Below are 21,597 nucleotides of genomic sequence, written 5' to 3' on the forward strand. Positions count from 1 at the left end.
CCCTAAACCCTGAAACACCATCCCTGCACGACTCCCTACACTGCCCGAAAACCACTACACTGCCCTAAACCCCGAAACACCACCCCCAGCACAACCCCTACACTGCCCGAACACCACTGCACTGCCCTATACCCTGAAACACCACCCCCAGCATGACCCCCTGCACTGCCCGAATACCACTGCACTGCCCTAAACCCTGAAACACCACCCCCCTGCATGACCCCCTTCACTGCCCAAACTCCACTGCACTGCCCTAAACCCCGAAACACCCTCCCCCTGCACGACCCCCTGCACTGCCCGAACAACACTGCACTTCCCTAAACCCTGAAACACCACCCCCAGCAAGACCCACTGCACTGACCAACCACCACTGCACTGCCCTAAACCCTGAAACACCAGCCCCAGCACGACCACCTACACTCCCCGAACACCACTGCACTGTCCTAAACCCTGAAACCCCAGCCCCAGCATGACCCCCTACTATGCCCGAACACTACTGCACTGCCCTAAACCACCACCCTCGCACATCCCCCAACACTGCCCGAACACCACTGCTCTGCCCTAAACCCTAAAACACCAGCCACAACATGACCCCCTACACTGCCCTAACACCACTGCACTGCCTTATTACTGAAACACCAGCCCCAGCATGATCCAGGACACTGCCCAAACACCATTGCACTGCCCTAAACCCTAAAACACCAGTCCCAGCACGAACCCTACAATGCCCGAACACCACTGCACTGCTCTTAACCCTGAAACACCACCCCCAGCAAGACCCCCTACACTGCCCGATCACCACTGCACTTCCCTAAACCCTGATACACCACCCTGCATGACCCCTTACACTGCCTGAACACCACTGCACTGCCCTAAACCCTGAAACGCCACCCCCTGCATGACCCCCTACACTTCCCGAACACTACTACACTGCCCTAAACCCTAAAACGCAACCCCCTGCGCAACCCCTACACTGCTCGAACACCACTGCACTACCCTTAACCCTTAAACTCCAGCCCCAGCAAGACCCCCTACACTGCCCAAAAACCAATACACTGCCCTAAACCCTAAAACACCAGCCCTAGCACGACCCCTCACACTGCCCAAACACCACTGCACTGCCCTAAACCGTGAAACACCACCCCCAGCAAGACACACTGCACTGACCGACCACCACTGCACTGCCCTAAACCCTGAAACACCAGCCCCAGCACGACCGCCTACACTCCCCGAACACCACTGCTCTGCCCTAAACCCTGAAATACCAGCCCAAGCACAACCCCTCACACTGCCCAAACATCACTGCACTGCCCTAAACCCTGAAACACCATCCCTGCACGACTCCCTACACTGCCCGAAAACCACTACACTGCCCTAAACCCTAAAACACCACCCCCTGCACAACCCCTTACACTGCCCAAACACCACTGCATTGCCCTAAACCCTGAAACACCACCCCGAGCACGACGCTCTACACTGCCCGAACACCACTGCACTGCCCTAAACCCTGAACCACCACCCCCAGCATGACCTCCAACACTGCCCAAATACCACTGCACTGCCCTAAACCCTGAAACACCACCCCCAGCACGACCCCCTTCACTGCCCGAACACAACAACACTGCCCTAAACCCTGAAACACCAGCCCCAGCATGACCCCCTACACTGCCCGAACACCACTGCACTGCCCTAAACCCTTAAACACAACCACCTGCACGATCCCCAACACTGCCCGAACACCACTGCTCTGCCCTAAACCCTAAAACACCAGCCACAACATGACCCCCTACACTGCCAAAACACCACTGCACTGCCCTAAACCCTGAAACACCACCCCCCTGCACGACCCCCTTCAGTGTCCGTACACCACTACACTGCCCTAAACCCTGAAACACCACCCCCAGCATGACCCACTGCACTGGCCGACCACCACTGCACTGCCCTAAACTGTGAAACACCAGCCCCATCACAGCCCCCTATACTCCCCGAACATCACTGCACTGCCCTAAACCCTGAAACACCAGCCCCAGCACGACCCCCTGCATTGCCCGAACACAAGTGCACTGCCCTAAACCCCAAATAACAACCCCCTGCATGACCCCCTACACTGCCCGAACACCACTGCACTGCCCTAAACCCTGAAACACCACCCCCCTGCATGACCCCCTGCACTGCCCGAACACCACTGCACTGCCCTAAACCCTGAAACACCAGCCCCAGCACGACCGCCTACACTCCCCGAACACCACTGCACTGCCCTAAACCCTGAAATACCAGCCCCAGCACGACCCCCTACACTGCCCGAACACCACTGCACTGCCCTAATCCCTGAAACACCACCACCAGCACGACCCCCACACTGCCCGAACACCACTGCTCTGCCCTGAACCCTGAAACACCATCCTCAGCACGACCCCCTACACTGCCCGTACACCACTGCACTGCCCTAAACCCTGAAACACCACCCCCTGCATGACCCCCTACACTGCCCGAACAATACTGCACTGCCCTAAATCCTGAAACACCACCCCCTGCATGACCCTCTACACTGCCCGAACACCACTACACTGCTCTAAACCCTGAAACACCACCCCCTGCACGACCCCCTACACTGCCAGAACAGCACTGCACTGCCCTAAACCCTGAAACACCACACCCTGCACGACCCCCTACACTGCCCAGAAACCACTGCACTGCCCTAAACCCCGAAACACCACCCCCAGCACAACCCCTACACTGCCCGAACACCACTGCACTGCCCTATACCCTGAAACACCACCCCCAGCACAACCCCCTGCACTGCCCGAACACCACTGCACTGCCCTAAACCCTGAAACACCACCCCCCTGCATGACCCCCTTTACTGCCCAAACTCCACTGCACTGCCCTAAACCCCGAAACACCCTCCCCCTGCACGACCCCCTGCACTGCCCGAACAACACTGCACTTCCCTAAACCCTGAAACACCACCCCCAGCAAGACCCACTGCACTGACCGACCACCACTGCACTGCCCTAAACCCTGAAACACCAGCCCCAGCACGACCGCCTACACTCCCCGAACACCACTGCACTGTCCTAAACCCTGAAACCGCAGCCCCAGCATGACCCCCTACTATGCCCGAACACTACTGCACTGCCCTAAACCACCACCCTCGCACATCCCCCAACACTGCCCGAACACCACTGCTCTGCCCTAAACCCTAAAACACCAGCCACAACATGACCCCCTACACTGCCCGAACACCACTGCACTGCCTTATTACTGAAACACCAGCCCCAGCATGATCCAGGACACTGCCCAAACACCATTGCACTGCCCTAAACCCTAAAACACCAGTCCCAGCACGAACCCTACAATGCCCGAACACCACTGCACTTCTCTAAACCCTGAAACACCACCCCCAGCAAGACCCCCTACACTGCCCGATCACCACTGCACTTCCCTAAACCCTGATACACCACCCTGCATGACCCCTTACACTGCCCGAACACCACTGCACTGCCCTAAACCCTGAAACGCCACCCCCTGCATGACCCCCTACACTTCCCGAACACTACTACACTGCCCTAAACCCTAAAACACCACCCCCTGCGCAACCCCTACACTGCTCGAACACCACTGCACTACCCTTAACCCTTAAACTCCAGCCCCAGCAAGACCCCCTACACTGCCCAAAAACCAATACACTGCCCTAAACCCTAAAACACCAGCCCTAGCACGACCCCTCACACTGCCCAAACACCACTGCACTGCCCTAAAACCTGAAACACCTCCCCCAGCACGACCCCCTACACTGCCCAAACACCACTGCACTGCCCTAAACCCTGAAACACCAACCCCCTGCACAATCCCCTACACTGCCCGAATACCACTGCACTGCCCTAAACCCCGAAACACCACCCCCCTGCATGACCCCCTGCACTGCCCGAACACCACTGCACTGCCCTAAACCCCGAAACACCATCCCCCTGCATGCCCCCTGCACTGACCGAACACCACTGCACTTCCCAAAACCCTGAAACATCACCCCCAGCAAGACCCCCTGCACTGCCCGAACACCACTGCACTGCCCTAAACCGTGAAACACCACCCCCAGCAAGACACACTGCACTGACCGACCACCACTGCACTGCCCTAAACCCTGAAACACCAGCCCCAGCATGACCGCCTACACTCCCCGAACACCACTGCACTGCCCTAAACCCTGAAATACCAGCCCAAGCACAACCCCTCACACTGCCCAAACATCACTGCACTGCCCTAAACCCTGAAACACCACCCCTGCACGACTCCCTACACTGCCCGAAAACCACTACACTGCCCTAAACCCTAAAACACCACCCCCTGCACAACCCCTTACACTGCCCAAACACCACTGCATTGCCCTAAACCCTGAAACACCACCCCGAGCACGACGCTCTACACTGCCCGAACACCACTGCACTGCCCTAAACCCTGAACCACCACCCCCAGCACGACCTCCAACACTGCCCAAATACCACTGCACTGCCCTAAACCCTGAAACACCACCCCCAGCACGACCCCCTTCACTGCCCGAACACAACAACACTGCCCTAAACCCTGAAACACCAGCCCCAGCATGACCCCCTACACTGCCCGAACACCACTGCACTGCCCTAAACCCTTAAACACAACCACCTGCACGATCCCCAACACTGCCCGAACACCACTGCTCTGCCCTAAACCCTAAAACACCAGCCACAACATGACCCCCTACACTGCCAAAACACCACTGCACTGCCCTAAACCCTGAAACACCACCCCCCTGCACGACCCCCTTCAGTGCCCGTACACCACTACACTGCCCTAAACCCTGAAACACCACCCCCAGCATGACCCACTGCACTGGCCGACCACCACTGCACTGCCCTAAACTGTGAAACACCAGCCCCATCACAGCCCCCTACACTCCCCAAACATCACTGCACTGCCCTAAACCCTGAAACACCAGCCCCAGCACGACCCCCTGCATTGCCCGAACACAAGTGCACTGCCCTAAACCCCAAATCACAACCCCCTGCATGACCCCCTACACTGCCCGAACACCACTGCACTGCCCTAAACCCTGAAACACCACCCCCCTGCATGACCCCCTGCACTGCCCGAACACCACTGCACTGCCCTAAACCCTGAAACACCAGCCCCAGCATGACCGCCTACACTCCCCGAACACCACTGCACTGCCCTAAACCCTGAAATACCAGCCCCAGCACGACCCCCTACACTGCCCGAACACCACTGCACTGCCCTAATCTCTGAAACACCACCACCAGCACGACCCCCACACTGCCCGAACACCACTGCTCTGCCCTGAACCCTGAAACACCATCCTCAGCACGACCCCCTACACTGCCCGTACACCACTGCACTGCCCTAAACCCTGAAACACCACCCCCTGCACGACCCCCTACACTGCCTGAACAATACTGCACTGCCCTAAACCCTGAAACACCACCCCCTGCATGACCCTCTACACTGCCCGAACACCACTACACTGCTCTAAACCCTGAAACACCACCCCCTGCACGACCCCCTACACTGCCAGAACAGCACTGCACTGCCCTAAACCCTGAAACACCACACCCTGCACGACCCCCTACACTGCCCAGAAACCACTGCACTGCCCTAAACCCCGAAACACCACCCCCAGCACAACCCCTACACTGCCCGAACACCACTGCACTGCCCTATACCCTGAAACACCACCCCCAGCATGACCCCCTGCACTGCCCGAATACCACTGCACTGCCCTAAACCCTGAAACACCACCCCCCTGCATGACCCCCTTCACTGCCCAAACTCCACTGCACTGCCCTAAACCCCGAAACACCCTCCCCCTGCACGACCCCCTGCACTGCCCGAACAACACTGCACTTCCCTAAACCCTGAAACATCACCCCCAGCAAGACCCACTGCACTGACCAACCACCACTGCACTGCCCTAAACCCTGAAACACCAGCCCCAGCACGACCACCTACACTCCCCGAACACCACTGCACTGTCCTAAACCCTGAAACCCCAGCCCCAGCATGACCCCCTACTATGCCCGAACACTACTGCACTGCCCTAAACCACCACCCTCGCACATCCCCCAACACTGCCCGAACACCACTGCTCTGCCCTAAACCCTAAAACACCAGCCACAACATGACCCCCTACACTGCCCTAACACCACTGCACTGCCTTATTACTGAAACACCAGCCCCAGCATGATCCAGGACACTGCCCAAACACCATTGCACTGCCCTAAACCCTAAAACACCAGTCCCAGCACGAACCCTACAATGCCCGAACACCACTGCACTGCTCTAAACCCTGAAACACCACCCCCAGCAAGACCCCCTACACTGCCCGATCACCACTGCACTTCCCTAAACCCTGATACACTACCCTGCATGACCCCTTACACTGCCTGAACACCACTGCACTGCCCTAAACCCTGAAACGCCACCCCCTGCATGACCCCCTACACTTCCCGAACACTACTACACTGCCCTAAACCCTAAAACGCCACCCCCTGCGCAACTCCTACACTGCTCGAACTCCACTGCACTACCCTTAACCCTTAAACTCCAGCCCCAGCAAGACCCCTACACTGCCCAAAAACCAATACACTGCCCTAAACCCTAAAACACCAGCCCTAGCACGACCCCTCACACTGCCCAAACACCACTGCACTGCCCTAAAACCTGAAACACCACCCCCAGCACGACCCCCTACACTGCCCAAACACCACTGCACTGCCCTAAACCCTGAAACACCAACCCCCTGCACAATCCCCTACACTGCCCGAATACCACTGCACTGCCCTAAACCCCGAAACACCACCCCCCTGCATGACCCCCTGCACTGCCCGAACACCACTGCACTGCCCTAAACCCCGAAACACCATCCCCCTGCATGCCCCCTGCACAGACCGAACACCACTGCACTTCCCAAAACCCTGAAACATCACCCCCAGCAAGACCCCCTGCACTGCCCGAACACCACTGCACTGCCCTAAACCGTGAAACACCACCCCCAGCAAGACACACTGCACTGACCGACCACCACTGCACTGCCCTAAACCCTGAAACACCAGCCCCAGCACGACCGCCTACACTCCCCGAACACCACTGCACTGCCCTAAACCCTGAAATACCAGCCCAAGCACAACCCCTCACACTGCCCAAACATCACTGCACTGCCCTTAACCCTGAAACACCACCCCTGCACGACTCCCTACACTGCCCGAAAACCACTACACTGCCCTAAACCCTAAAACACCACCCCCTGCACAACCCCTTACACTGCCCAAACACCACTGCATTGCCCTAAACCCTGAAACACCACCCCGAGCACGACGCTCTACACTGCCCGAACACCACTGCACTGCCCTAAACCCTGAAACACCAGCCCCAGCATGACCCCCTACACTGCCCAAACACCACTGCACTGCCCTAAACCCTTAAACACAACCACCTGCACGATCCCCAACACTGCCCGAACACCACTGCTCTGCCCTAAACCCTAAAACACCAGCCACAACATGACCCCCTACACTGCCAAAACACCACTGCACTGCCCTAAACCCTGAAACACCACCCCCCTGCACGACCCCCTTCAGTGCCCGTACACCACTACACTGCCCTAAACCCTGAAACACCACCCCCAGCATGACCCACTGCATTGGCCGACCACCACTGCACTGCCCTAAACTGTGAAACACCAGCCCCATCACAGCCCCCTACACTCCCCGAACATCACTGCACTGCCCTAAACCCTGAAACACCAGCCCCAGCACGACCCCCTGCATTGCCCGAACACAAGTGCACTGCCCTAAACCCCAAATCACAACCCCCTGCATGACCCCTACACTGCCCGAACACCACTGCACTGCCCTAAACCCTGAAACACCACCCCCCTGCATGACCCCCTGCACTGCCCGAACACCACTGCACTGCCCTAAACCCTGAAACACCAGCCCCAGCACGACCGCCTACACTCCCCGAACACCACTGCACTGCCCTAAACCCTGAAATACCAGCCCCAGCATGACCCCCTACACTGCCCGAACACCACTGCACTGCCCTAATCCCTGAAACACCACCACCAGCACGACCCCCACACTGCCCGAACACCACTGCTCTGCCCTGAACCCTGAAAAACCAGGCCCAGCATGACCCCCTACACTGCCAAAACACCACTGCACTGTCCTGAACCCTGAAACACCATCCTCAGCACGACCCCCTACACTGCCCGTACACCACTGCACTGCCCTAAACCCTGAAACACCACCCCCTGCACGACCCCCTACACTGCCCGAACAATACTGCACTGCCCTAAACCCTGAAACACCACCCCCTGCATGACCCTCTACACTGCCCGAACACCACTACACTGCTCTAAACCCTGAAACACCACCCCCTGCACGACCCCCTACACTGCCAGAACAGCACTGCACTGCCCTAAACCCTGAAACACCACACCCTGCACGACCCCCTACACTGCCCAGAAACCACTGCACTGCCCTAAACCCCGAAACACCACCCCCAGCACAACCCCTACACTGCCCGAACACCACTGCACTGCCCTATACCCTGAAACACCACCCCCAGCATGACCCCCTGCACTGCCCGAACACCACTGCACTGCCCTAAACCCTGAAACACCACCCCCCTGCATGACCCCCTTTACTGCCCAAACTCCACTGCACTGCCCTAAACCCTGAAACACCACCCCCAGCAAGACCCACTGCACTGACCGACCACCACTGCACTGCCCTAAACCCTGAAACACCATCCCCCTGCGCAACCCCTACACTGCTCGAACACCACTGCACTACCCTTAACCCTTAAACTCCAGCCCCAGCAAGACCCCCTACACTGCCCAAAAACCAATACACTGCCCTAAACCCTAAAACACCAGCCCTAGCACGACGCCTCACACTGCCCAAACACCACTGCACTGCCCTAAAACCTGAAACACCACCCCCAGCACGACCCCCTACACTGCCCAAACACCACTGCACTGCCCTAAACCCTGAAACACCAACCCCCTGCACAATCCCCTACACTGCCCGAATACCACTGCACTGCCCTAAACCCCGAAACACCACCCCCCTGCATGACCCCCTGCACTGCCCGAACACCACTGCACTGCCCTAAACCCCGAAACACCATCCCCCTGCATGCCCCCTGCACTGACCGAACACCACTGCACTTCCCAAAACCCTGAAACATCACCCCCAGCAAGACCCCCTGCACTGCCCGAACACCACTGCACTGCCCTAAACCGTGAAACACCACCCCCAGCAAGACACACTGCACTGACCGACCACCACTGCACTGCCCTAAACCCTGAAACACCAGCCCCAGCACGACCGCCTACACTCCCCGAACACCACTGCACTGCCCTAAACCCTGAAATACCAGCCCAAGCACAACCCCTCACACTGCCCAAACATCACTGCACTGCCCTAAACCCTGAAACACCACCCCTGCACGACTCCCTACACTGCCCGAAAACCACTACACTGCCCTAAACCCTAAAACACCACCCCCTGCACAACCCCTTACACTGCCCAAACACCACTGCATTGCCCTAAACCCTGAAACACCACCCCGAGCACGACGCTCTACACTGCCCGAACACCACTGCACTGCCCTAAACCCTGAACCACCACCCCCAGCACGACCTCCAACACTGCCCAAATACCACTGCACTGCCCTAAACCCTGAAACACCACCCCCAGCACGACCACCTTCACTGCCCGAACACAACAACACTGCCCTAAACCCTGAAACACCAGCCCCAGCATGACCCCCTACACTGCCCGAACACCACTGCACTGCCCTAAACCCTTAAACACAACCACCTGCACGATCCCCTACACTGCTCGAACAATACTGCACTGCCCTAAACCCTGAAACACCACCCCCTGCACGACCCCTTACACTGCCTGAACACCACCGCACTGCCCTAAACCCTAAAACACCACCTCCTGCACAACCCCTTACACTGCCCAAACACCACTACACTGCTCTAAACCCTGAACCACCACCCCCAGCACGACCCTCTACACTGCCCGTACACCACTGCACTGCCCTAAGCCCTGAAACACCACCCCCAGCACGACCCCCAACACTGCCCGAACACAACAACACTGCCCTAAACCCTGAAACACCAGCCCCAGCACGACCCCCTATACTCCCCAAACACCACTGCACTGCCCTAAACCCTGAAACACCAGCCCCAGCACGACCCCCTACACTGCCCGAACACCACTACCCTGCCCTAATCCCTTAAACACCACACCCAGCACCACCCCCACACTGCCCGAACACAACTGCTCTGCCCTGAACCCTGAAACACCAGCCCCAGCAGGACCCCCTACACTGCCAAAACACCACTGCACTGCCCTAAACCCAGAAACACCACCCCTAGCATGACCCACTGCACTTGCCGACCACCACTGCACTGCCCTAAACTGTGAAATACCAGCCCCATCACTGCCCCCTACACTCCCTGAACATCACTGCACTGCCCTAAACCCTGAAACACCTGCCCCAGCACGACCCCCTGCATTGCCCGAACACCAGTGCACTGCCCTAAACCCCAAATCACCACCCTCTGCATGACCGCCTGCACTGCCCGAACACCACTGCACTGCCCTAAACCCCGAAACAAATCCCCCCTGCATGACCCCCTGCACTGCCCGAACACCACTGCACTGCCCTAAACCCCGAAACACCATCCCCCTGCATGACCCCCTGCACTGCCCGAACACCACTGCATTTCCCAAAACCCTGAAACATCACCCCCAGGAAGACCCCCTGCACTGCCCGAACACCACTGCACTGCCCTAAACCCTGAAACACCAGCCCCAGCATGACCGCCTACACTCCCCGAACACCACTGCACTGCCCTAAACCCTGAAATACCAGCCCCAGCACGACCCCCACACTGCCCGAGCACCACTGCTCTGCCCTGAACCCTGAAACACCAGCCCCAGCACGACCCCCTACACTGCCAAAACATCACTGCACTGCCCTGAACCCTGAAACACCAGCCTCAGCACGACCCCCTACCCTGCCCGAACACCACTGCACTGCCCTAAACCCTGAAACACCACCCCCTGCACGACCCCCTACAATGCCCGAACAATACTGCACTGCCCTAAACCTTGAAACACCACCCCCTGCATGACCCCCTATACTGAACGAACACCACTGCTCTGCCCTGAACCCTGAAACACCAGCCCCAGCACGACCCCCTACACTGCCAAAACATCACTGCACTGCCCTGAACCCTGAAACACCAGCCTCAGCACGACCCCCTACACTGCCCGAACTCCACTACACTGCTCTAAACCCTGAAACACCACCAGGTGCACGACCCCCTACACTGCCAGAACAGCACTGCACTGCCCTAAACCCTGAAACACCACACCCTGCATGACCCACTACACTGACCGCCTGCACTGCCCGAACACCACTGCACTGCCCTAAACCCCGAAACAAATCCCCCCTGCATGACCCCCTGCACTGCCCGAACACCACTGCACTGCCCTAAACCCCAAAACACCATCCCCCTGCATGACCCCCTGCACTGCCCGAACACCACTGCATTTCCCAAAACCCTGAAACATCACCCCCAAGAAGACCCCCTGCACTGCCCGAACACCACTGCACTGCCCTAAACCCTGAAACACCAGCCCCAGCATGACCGCCTACACTCCCCGAACACCACTGCACTGCCCTAAACCCTGAAATACCAGCCCCAGCACGACCCCCACACTGCCCGAGCACCACTGCTCTGCCCTGAACCCTGAAACACCAGCCCCAGCACGACCCCCTACACTGCCAAAACATCACTGCACTGCCCTGAACCCTGAAACACCAGCCTCAGCACGACCCCCTACCCTGCCCGAACACCACTGCACTGCCCTAAACCCTGAAACACCACCCCCTGCACGACCCCCTACAATGCCCGAACAATACTGCACTGCCCTAAACCTTGAAACACCACCCCCTGCATGACCCCCTATACTGAACGAACACCACTGCACTGCCCTAAACCCTGAAACACCACCCCCTGCAAGACCCCCTACACTGCCCGAACTCCACTACACTGCTCTAAACCCTGAAACACCACCAGGTGCACGACCCCCTACACTGCCAGAACAGCACTGCACTGCCCTAAACCCTGAAACACCACACCCTGCATGACCCACTACACTGCCCGGACACCACTGCACTGCCCTAAACCTCGAAACACCCCCCCAGCACAACCCCTACACTGCTCGAACACCACTGCACTGCCCTATACCCTGAAAAACCACCCCCAGCACAACCCCCTGCACTGCCTGAACACCACTGCACTGCCCTAAACCAAGAAACACCACCCCCCTGCATGACCCCCTGCACTGCCCGAACACCACTGCACTGCCCTAAACCCCGAAACACCACCCCTCTGCACGACCCCCTGCACTGCCCGAACACCACTGCACTTCCATAAACCCTGAAACATCACCCCCAGCAAGACCCCCTACACTGCCCGATCACCACTGCACTGCCCTAAACCCTGAAACACCACCCTGCATGACCCCCTACACTGCCCGAACACCACTGCACTGCCCTAAACCCTGAAATGCCACCCCCTGCATCACCCCCTACACTTCCCAAACACTACTACACTGCCCTAAACACTAAAACGCCACCCCCTGCGCGACCCCTACACTGCCCAAACACCACTGCACAACCCTGTACAATAAAACACCACCCCCAGCATGACCCCCTACACTGCCTGAACACCACTGCACTACCCTTAACCCTTAAACTCCAGCCCCAGCAAGACCCCCTACACTGCCCGAAAACCAATACACTGCCCTAAACCCTAAAACACCAGCCCTAGCACGACCCCCTACACTGCCCAAACACCAATGCACTGCCCTAAACCCTGAAACACCAACCCCCTGCACGACCCCCTACACTGCCCGAATACCACTGCACTGCCCTAAACCCTGAAACACCACCCCCAGAAAGACCCAAACACTGCCCGAACACCACTGCCCTAAACCCTGAAACACCACCCCCAGCAAGACCCCCTACACAGCCTGAATACCACTAAACTGCCCTAAACCCTCAAACAACACCCCCAGCAAGACCCCTTACACTGCCTGAACACCACTGCCCTAAACCCTGAAACACCACCCCCATCAAGAACCTCAACACTGCCCAAACACCACTGCACTGCCCTAAAACCTGAAACACCACCCCCTGCACGAACCCCTACACTGCCTGAACACCACTGCACTGCCCTAAACCCTGAAACACCACCCCAGCACGAACCCCTACACTGCCCGAACACCACTGCACTGCCCGAAACCCTGAAACACAACCCCCGCCCGACCGCCTACACTGCCCGAACACCACTGCACTGCCCTAAACCCTGAAACACCACCCCCCGCACAAGCGCCTACACTGCCCGAACACCACTGTACTGCCCTAAACCCTGAAAGACCACCCCCAGCACTACCCCCTACATTTCCTGAATACCACTGCACTGCCCTAAACCCTGAAACACCACCCCCAGCATGACCCCCTATACTTCCCGAATACCACTGCATTGCCCTAAACCCTGAAACACCAGCCCTAGCATGACCCAGTACACTGCCCAAACACCACTGCACTGCCCTAAACCCTAGAACACCAGCCCCAGCATGACCCACTACACTGCTCGAACGCCACTGCACTGCCCTAAACCACCACCCCCACACATCCCCCAACACTGTCCGAACAGCACTGCTCTGCCCTAAACCCTAAAACACCAGCCACAACAAGACCCCCTACACTGCCCGAAAATCAATACACTGCCCTAAACCCTAAAACACCAGCCCTAGCACGACCCCCTACACTGCCCAAACACCAATGCACTGCCCTAAACCCTGAAACACCACCCCCAGAAAGACCCCCTACACTGCCCTAACACCACTGCCCTAAACCCTGAAACACCACCCCCAGCAAGACCCCCTACACTGCCTGAACACCACTAAACTGCCCTAAACCCGCAAACACTACTCCAGCAAGACCCCTTACACTGCCGGAACACCACTGCCCTAAACCCTGAAACACCACCCCATCAAGAACCTCAACACTGCCCAAACACCACTGCACTGCCCTAAAACCTGAAACACCACCCCCTGCACGAACCCCTACACTGCCTGAACACCACTGCACTGCCCTAAACCCTGAAACACCACCCCAGCACGAACCCCTACACTGCCCGAACACCACTGCACTGCCCGAAACCCTGAAACACAACCCCCGCACGACCGCCTACACTGCCCGAACACCACTGCACTGCCCTAAACCCTGAAACACCACCGCCCGCACAAGCCCCTACACTGCCCGAACACCACTGTACTGCCCTAAACCCTGAAAGACCACCCCCAGCACTACACCCTACACTGCCCGAACACCACTGCACTGCCCTAAACCCTGAAACACCACCCCCTGCACTACCCCCTACATTTCCTGAATACCACTGCACTGACCTAAACCCTGAAACACCACCCCCAGCATGACCCCTATACTTCCCGAATACCACTGCATTGCCCTAAACCCTGAAACACCAGCCCTAGCATGACCCAGTACACTGCCCAAACACCACTGCACTGCCCTAAACCCTAGAACACCAGCCCCAGCATGACCCACTACACTGCCCGAACGCCATTGCACTGCCCTAAACCACCACCCCCACACATCCCCCAACACTGTCCGAACAGCACTGCTCTGCCCTAAACCCTAAAACACCAGCCAAAACATGACCCCCTACACTACCCGAACACCACTGCACTGCCTTAAACACTGAAACACCAGCCCCAGCATGACCCAGTACATTGCCCAAACACCACTGCACTGCCCTAAACCCTAAAGCACCAGTCCCAGCACGACCCCCTACACTGACCGAACACCACTGCAGTGCTCTAAACCCTGAAACACCACCACCAGTACGACCCCCTACACTGCCCGAACACCACTGCACTGCCCTAAACACTGAAACACCACCTCCTGCATGACCCCCTACACTGCCCGAACAATACTGCACTGTCCTAAACCCTGAAACACCACATCCTGCATAACCCCTTATACTGAACGAACAACACTGCACTGCCATAAACCCTGAAACACCACCCCCAGAAAGACCCCCTACACTGCCCGAACACCACTGCCCTAAACCCTGAAACACCACCCCCTGCAAGACCCCCTACACTGCCAGAACACCACTAAACTACCCTAAACCGTCAAACACCACCCCCAGCAAGACCCCTTACACTGCCTGAACACCACTGCCCTAAACCCTGAAACACCACCCCCATCAAGAACCTCAACACTGCCCAAACGCCACTGCACTGCCCTAAAACCTGAAACACCACCCCTTCACAAACCCCTACACTGCCTGAAAACCACTGCACTGCCCTAAACCCTGAAACACCACCCCAGCATGAACCCCTACACTGCCCGAACACCACTGCACTGCCCGAAACCCTGAAACACCACCCCCGCACGACCGCCTACACTGCCCGAACACCACTGCACTGCCCTAAACCCTGAAAGACCACCCCCCGCACAAGCCCCTACACTGCCCGAACACCACTGTACTGCCCTAACCCCTGATAGACCACCCCCAGCACTACCCCCTACACTGCCTGAACACCACTGCACTGCCCTAAACCCTGAAACACCACCCCCTGCACGACCCCCTTTTATTTCCGGAATACCACTGCACTGCCCTAAACCCTGAAACACCAGCCCCAGCATGACCCAGTACACTGCCCAAACACCACTGCACTTCCCTAAACCCTAAAACACCAGCCCCAGCATGACCCACTACACTGCCCGAATGCCACTGCACTGCCCTAAACCCTGAAACACCACCCCCAGCATGACCCAGTACACTGCCGAAACACCACTGCACTGCCCTAAACCCTAAAGGACCAGTCCCAGCACGACCCCCTACACTGACCAAAAACCACTGCAGTGCCCTAAACCCTGAAACACCACCACCAGCAAGACCCCCTACACTGCCCGATCACCACTGCACAGCCCTAAACCCTGAAACACCACCCCTGCATGACCCCCTACACTGCCTGATCACCACTGCACTGCCCTAAACCTGAAACACCACCCCCTGCACGACCCCCTACACTGCCCAAACACCACTCCACTGCCCTAAACCCTAAAACGCCAACCCCTGCACAACCCCCTACACTGCCTGACCACAACTGCACTACCCTAAACCATAAAACACCACCCCCAACACGACCCCCTACCATGCCCGAACACCACTGCACTACGCTTAACCCTAAAACTCCAGCCCCAGCACGACCCCCTACACTGCCCAAAAACCAATACACTGCGCTAAACCCTAAAACACCAGCCCCAGCACGACCCCTCACACTGCCCGAACACCACTGCACTGCCCTAAACCCTGAAACACCACCCCCAGCACGACCCCCTACACTGCCCAAGCATCACTGCACTGCCCTAAACCCTGAAACACATCCCCTGCACGACTCCCTTCACTGCCCGAAAACCACTACACTGCCCTAAACCCTAAAACACCACCCCCTGCACAACCCCTTACACTGCCCGAACACAACAACACTGCCCTAAACCCTGAAACACCAGCCCCAGCATGACCCCCCTACACTGCCCGAACACCACTGCACTGCCGTAAACCCTTAAACACCACCACCTGCACGATCCCCTACACTGCCCGAACAATACTGCACTGCCCTGAACCCTGAAACACCACCCCCTGCATGACCCCTTACACTGCCCGAACACCACCGCACTGCCCTAAACCCTAAGACACCACCCCCTGCACAACCCCTTATACTGCCCAAACACCACTACACTGCTCTAAACCCTGAACCACCACCCCCATCACGACCCTCTACACTGTCCGTACACCACTGCATTGCCCTAAGCCCTGAAACACCACCCCCAGCATGACCCCAACACTGCCCAAATACCACTGCACTGCCTTAAACCCTGAAACACCACCCCCAGCACGACCCCCCTACACTGCCCGAACACAACAACACTGCCCTAAACCCTGAAACACCAGCCCCAGCACGACCCCATACACTGCCCGAACAAAACTGCACTGCCCTAAACCCTGAAAATCCACCACCTGCACGACCCCCTATACTGAACGAACACCACTTCACTGCCCTAAACCCTGAAACACCACCCCCTGCACGACCCCCTACACTGCCCGAACAAGACTACACTGCTCTAAACCCTGAAACACCACCCCCTGCATGACCCCCTACACTGCCCGAACAAAACTGCACTGCCCTAAACCCTGAAAATCCACCACCTGCACGACCCCCTATACTGAACGAACACCACTTCACTGCCCTAAACCCTGAAACACCACCCCCTGCACGACCCCCTACACTGCCAGAACCACACTGCACTGCCCTAAACCCTGAAACACCACACCCTGCACGCCCCCCTACACTGCCCGAACACCACTGCACTGCCCTAAACCCCAAAACACCACCCCCAGCACAACCCCTACACTGCCCGGATACCACTGCACTTCCCTAAACCCTGAAACACCAGCCCCAGCACGACCGCCTACACTCTCCGAACACCACAGCACTGCCCTAAACCCTGAAACACCAACCCCAGCACGACCCCCTACACTGCCCGAACACCACTGCACTGCCCTAATCCCTGAAACACCACCCCCAGCACGACCCCCACACTGCCCGAACAACACTGCTCTGCCCTGAACCCTGAAACACCTGCTCCAGCATGACCCCCTGCACTGCCAAAACACCACTGCACTGCCCTGAACCCTGAAACACCAGCCTCAGTACGACTCCCTACACTGCCCGAACACCACTGCACTGCCCTAAACCCTGAAACACCACCCCCTGCATGACCCCCTACACTGCCCGAACAATACTGCACTGCCCTAAACCCTGAAACACCACCTCCTGCATAACCCCCTATACTGAGCGAACAACACTGCACTGCTATAAACCCTGAAACACCACCCCCAGCATGACTCCCTACACTTTCCGAATACCACTGCACTGCCCTAAACCCTGAAACACCAGCCCCAGCACGACCCCCACACTGCCCGAACACCACTGCTCTGCCATGAATCCTAAAACACCAGCACGACCCACTACACTGCCCGAACACCACTGCACTGCCTTAAACACTGAAACACCAGCCCCAGCATGACCCAGTACACTGCCCAAACACCACTGCACAGACCTAAACCCTAAAACACCAGTCCCAGCACTACCCCCTACAATGCCCGAACTCCACTGCACTGCCCTAAACCCTGAAACACCACCCTGCATGACCCCCTACACTGCCCGAACACCACTGCACAACCCTACACCATAAAACACCACCCCCAGCATGACCCCCTACACTGCCCGAACACCACTGCACTACCCTTAACCCTTAAACTCCAGCCCCAGCAAGACCCCCTACACTGCCCGAAAACGAATACACTGCCCTAAACCCTAAAACACCAGCCCTAGCACGACCCCTCACACTGCCCGAACACCACTGCACTGCCCTAAACCCTGAAACACCACCCCCAGCACGTCCCCCTACACTGCCCAAACACCACTGCACTGCCCTAAACCCTGAAACACCACCCCCAGCAAGACCCCCTATACTGCCTGAACACCACTAAACTGCCTCAAACCCTGAAACACCACCCCCAGCAAGAACCTTACACTGCCTGAACACCACTGCCCTAAACCCTGAAACACCACCCCCATCAAGAACCTCAACACTGCCCAAACACCACTGCACTGCCCTAAAACCTGAAATACCACCCCTGCACGAACCCCTACACTGCCTGAACACCACTGCACTTCCCTAAACCCTGAAACACCACCCCAGCATGAAACCCTACACTGCCCGAACAATACTGCACTGCCCTAAACCCTGAAACACGACCCCCTGCATAACCCCCTATACTGACCGAACAAAACTGCACTGCTATAAACCCTGAAACCCCACCCCCAGCATGACCCTCTACACTTCCTGAATACCACTGCACTGCCATAAACCCTAAAACACCAGCCCCAGCACGACCCCCACACTGCCCGAACACCACTGCTCTGCCCTGAACCCTAAAACACCAGCCCCAGCACGACCCACTACACTGCCCGAACACCACTGCACTGCCCTAAACCACCACCCTCGCACATCCCCCAACACTGCCCGAACACCACTGCTCTGACCTTAACCCTAAAACACCAGCCACAACATGACCCCCTACACTGCCCGAACACCACTGCACTGCCTTAAACACTGAAACACCAGCCCCAGCACGACCCCCTACACTGCCAAAACACCACTGCACTGCCCTAAACCCTGAAACACCAGCCCCTGCACAGCCCCTTACACTGCCCAAACACCACTGCATTGCCCTAAACCCTGAAACACCACCCCGAGCACGACGCTCTACACTGCCCGAACACCACTGCACTGCCCTAAACCCTGAACCACCACCCCCAGCACGACCTCCAACACTGCCCAAATACCACTGCACTGCCCTAAACCCTGAAACACCACCCCCAGCACGACCCCCTTCACTGCCCGAACACAACAACACTGCCCTAAACCCGGAAACACCAGCCCCAGCATGACCCCCTACACTGCCCGAACACCACTGCACTGCCCTAAACCCTTAAACACCACCACCTGCATGATCCCCTACACTGCTCGAACAATACTGCACTGCCCTAAACCCTGAAACACCACCCCCTGCACGACCCCTTACACTGCCCGAACACCACCGCACTGCCCTAAACCCTAAAACACCACCCCCTGCACAACCCCTTACACTGCCCAAACACCACTACACTGCTCTAAACCCTGAACCACCACCCCCAGCACGACCCTCTACACTGCCCGTACACCACTGCACTGCCCTAAGCCCTGAAACACCACCCCCAGCACGACCCCCAACACTGCCTGAACACAACAACACTGCCCTAAACCCTGAAACACCAGCCCCAGCACGACCCCCTATACTCCCCAAACACCACTGCACTGCCCTAAACCCTGAAACACCAGCCCCAGCACGACCCCCTACACTGCCCGAACACCACTACCCTGCCCTAATCCCTTAAACACCACACCCAGCACCACCCCCACACTGCCCGAACACAACTGCTCTGCCCTGAACCCTGAAACACCAGCCCCAGCACGACCCCCTACACTGCCAAAACACCACTGCACCGCCCTAAACCCAGAAACACCACCCCTAGCATGACCCACTGCACTTGCTGACCACCACTGCACTGCCCTAAACTGTGAAATACCAGCCCCATCACTGCCCCCTACACTCCCTGAACATCACTGCACTGCCCTAAACCCTGAAACACCAGCCCCAGCACGACCCCCTGCATTGCCCGAACACCACTGCTCTGCCCTGAACCCTGAAACACCAGCCCCAGCACGACCCCCTACACTGCCAAAACATCACTGCACTGCCCTGAACCCTGAAACACTAGCCTCAGCACGAACCCCTACACTGCCCGAACACCACTGCACTGCCCTAAACCCTGAAACACCACCCCCTGCACGACCCCCTACAATGCCCGAACAATACTGCACTGCCCTAAACCTTGAAACACCACCCCCTGCACGACCCCCTATACTGAACGAACACCACTGCACTGCCCTAAACCCTGAAACACCACCCCCTGCAAGACCCCCTACACTGCCCGAACTCCACTACACTGCTCTAAACCCTGAAACACCACCAGGTGCACGACCCCCTACACTGCCAGAACAGCACTGCACTGCCCTAAACCCTGAAACACCACACCCTGCATGACCCACTACACTGCCCGGACACCACTGCACTGCCCTAAACCCCGAAACACTCCCCCCAGCACAACCCCTACACTGCCCGAACACCACTGCACTGCCCTATACCCTGAAAAACCACCCCCAGCACAACCCCCTGCACTGCCTGAACACCACTGCACTGCCCTAAACCAAGAAACACCACCCCCCTGCATGACCCCCTGCACTGCCCGAACACCACTGCACTGCCCTAAACCAAGAAACACCACCCCCCTGCATGACCCCCTGCACTGCCCGAACACCACTGCACTGCCCTAAACCCCGAAACACCATCCCCCTGCACGACCCCCTGCACTGCCCGAACACCACTGCACTTCCCTAAACCCTGAAACATCACCCCCAGCAAGACCCCCTACACTGCCCGATCACCACTGCACTGCCCTAAACCCTGAAACACCACCCTGCATGAACCCCTACACTGCCCGAACACCACTGCACTGCCCTAAACCCTGAAACGCCACCCCCTGCATCACCCCCTACACTTCCCAAACACTACTACACTGCCCTAAACACTAAAACGCCACCCCCTGCGCGACCCCTACACTGCCCAAACACCACTGCACAACCCTGTACCATAAAACACCACCCCCAGCATGACCCCCTACACTGCCTGAACACCACTGCACTACCCTTAACCCTTAAACTCCAGCCCCAGCAAGACCC

Source organism: Triturus cristatus, chromosome 1_1 (genome assembly GCF_964204655.1).
Source record: "Triturus cristatus chromosome 1_1, aTriCri1.1, whole genome shotgun sequence".
Lineage (NCBI taxonomy): Eukaryota > Metazoa > Chordata > Amphibia > Caudata > Salamandridae > Triturus > Triturus cristatus.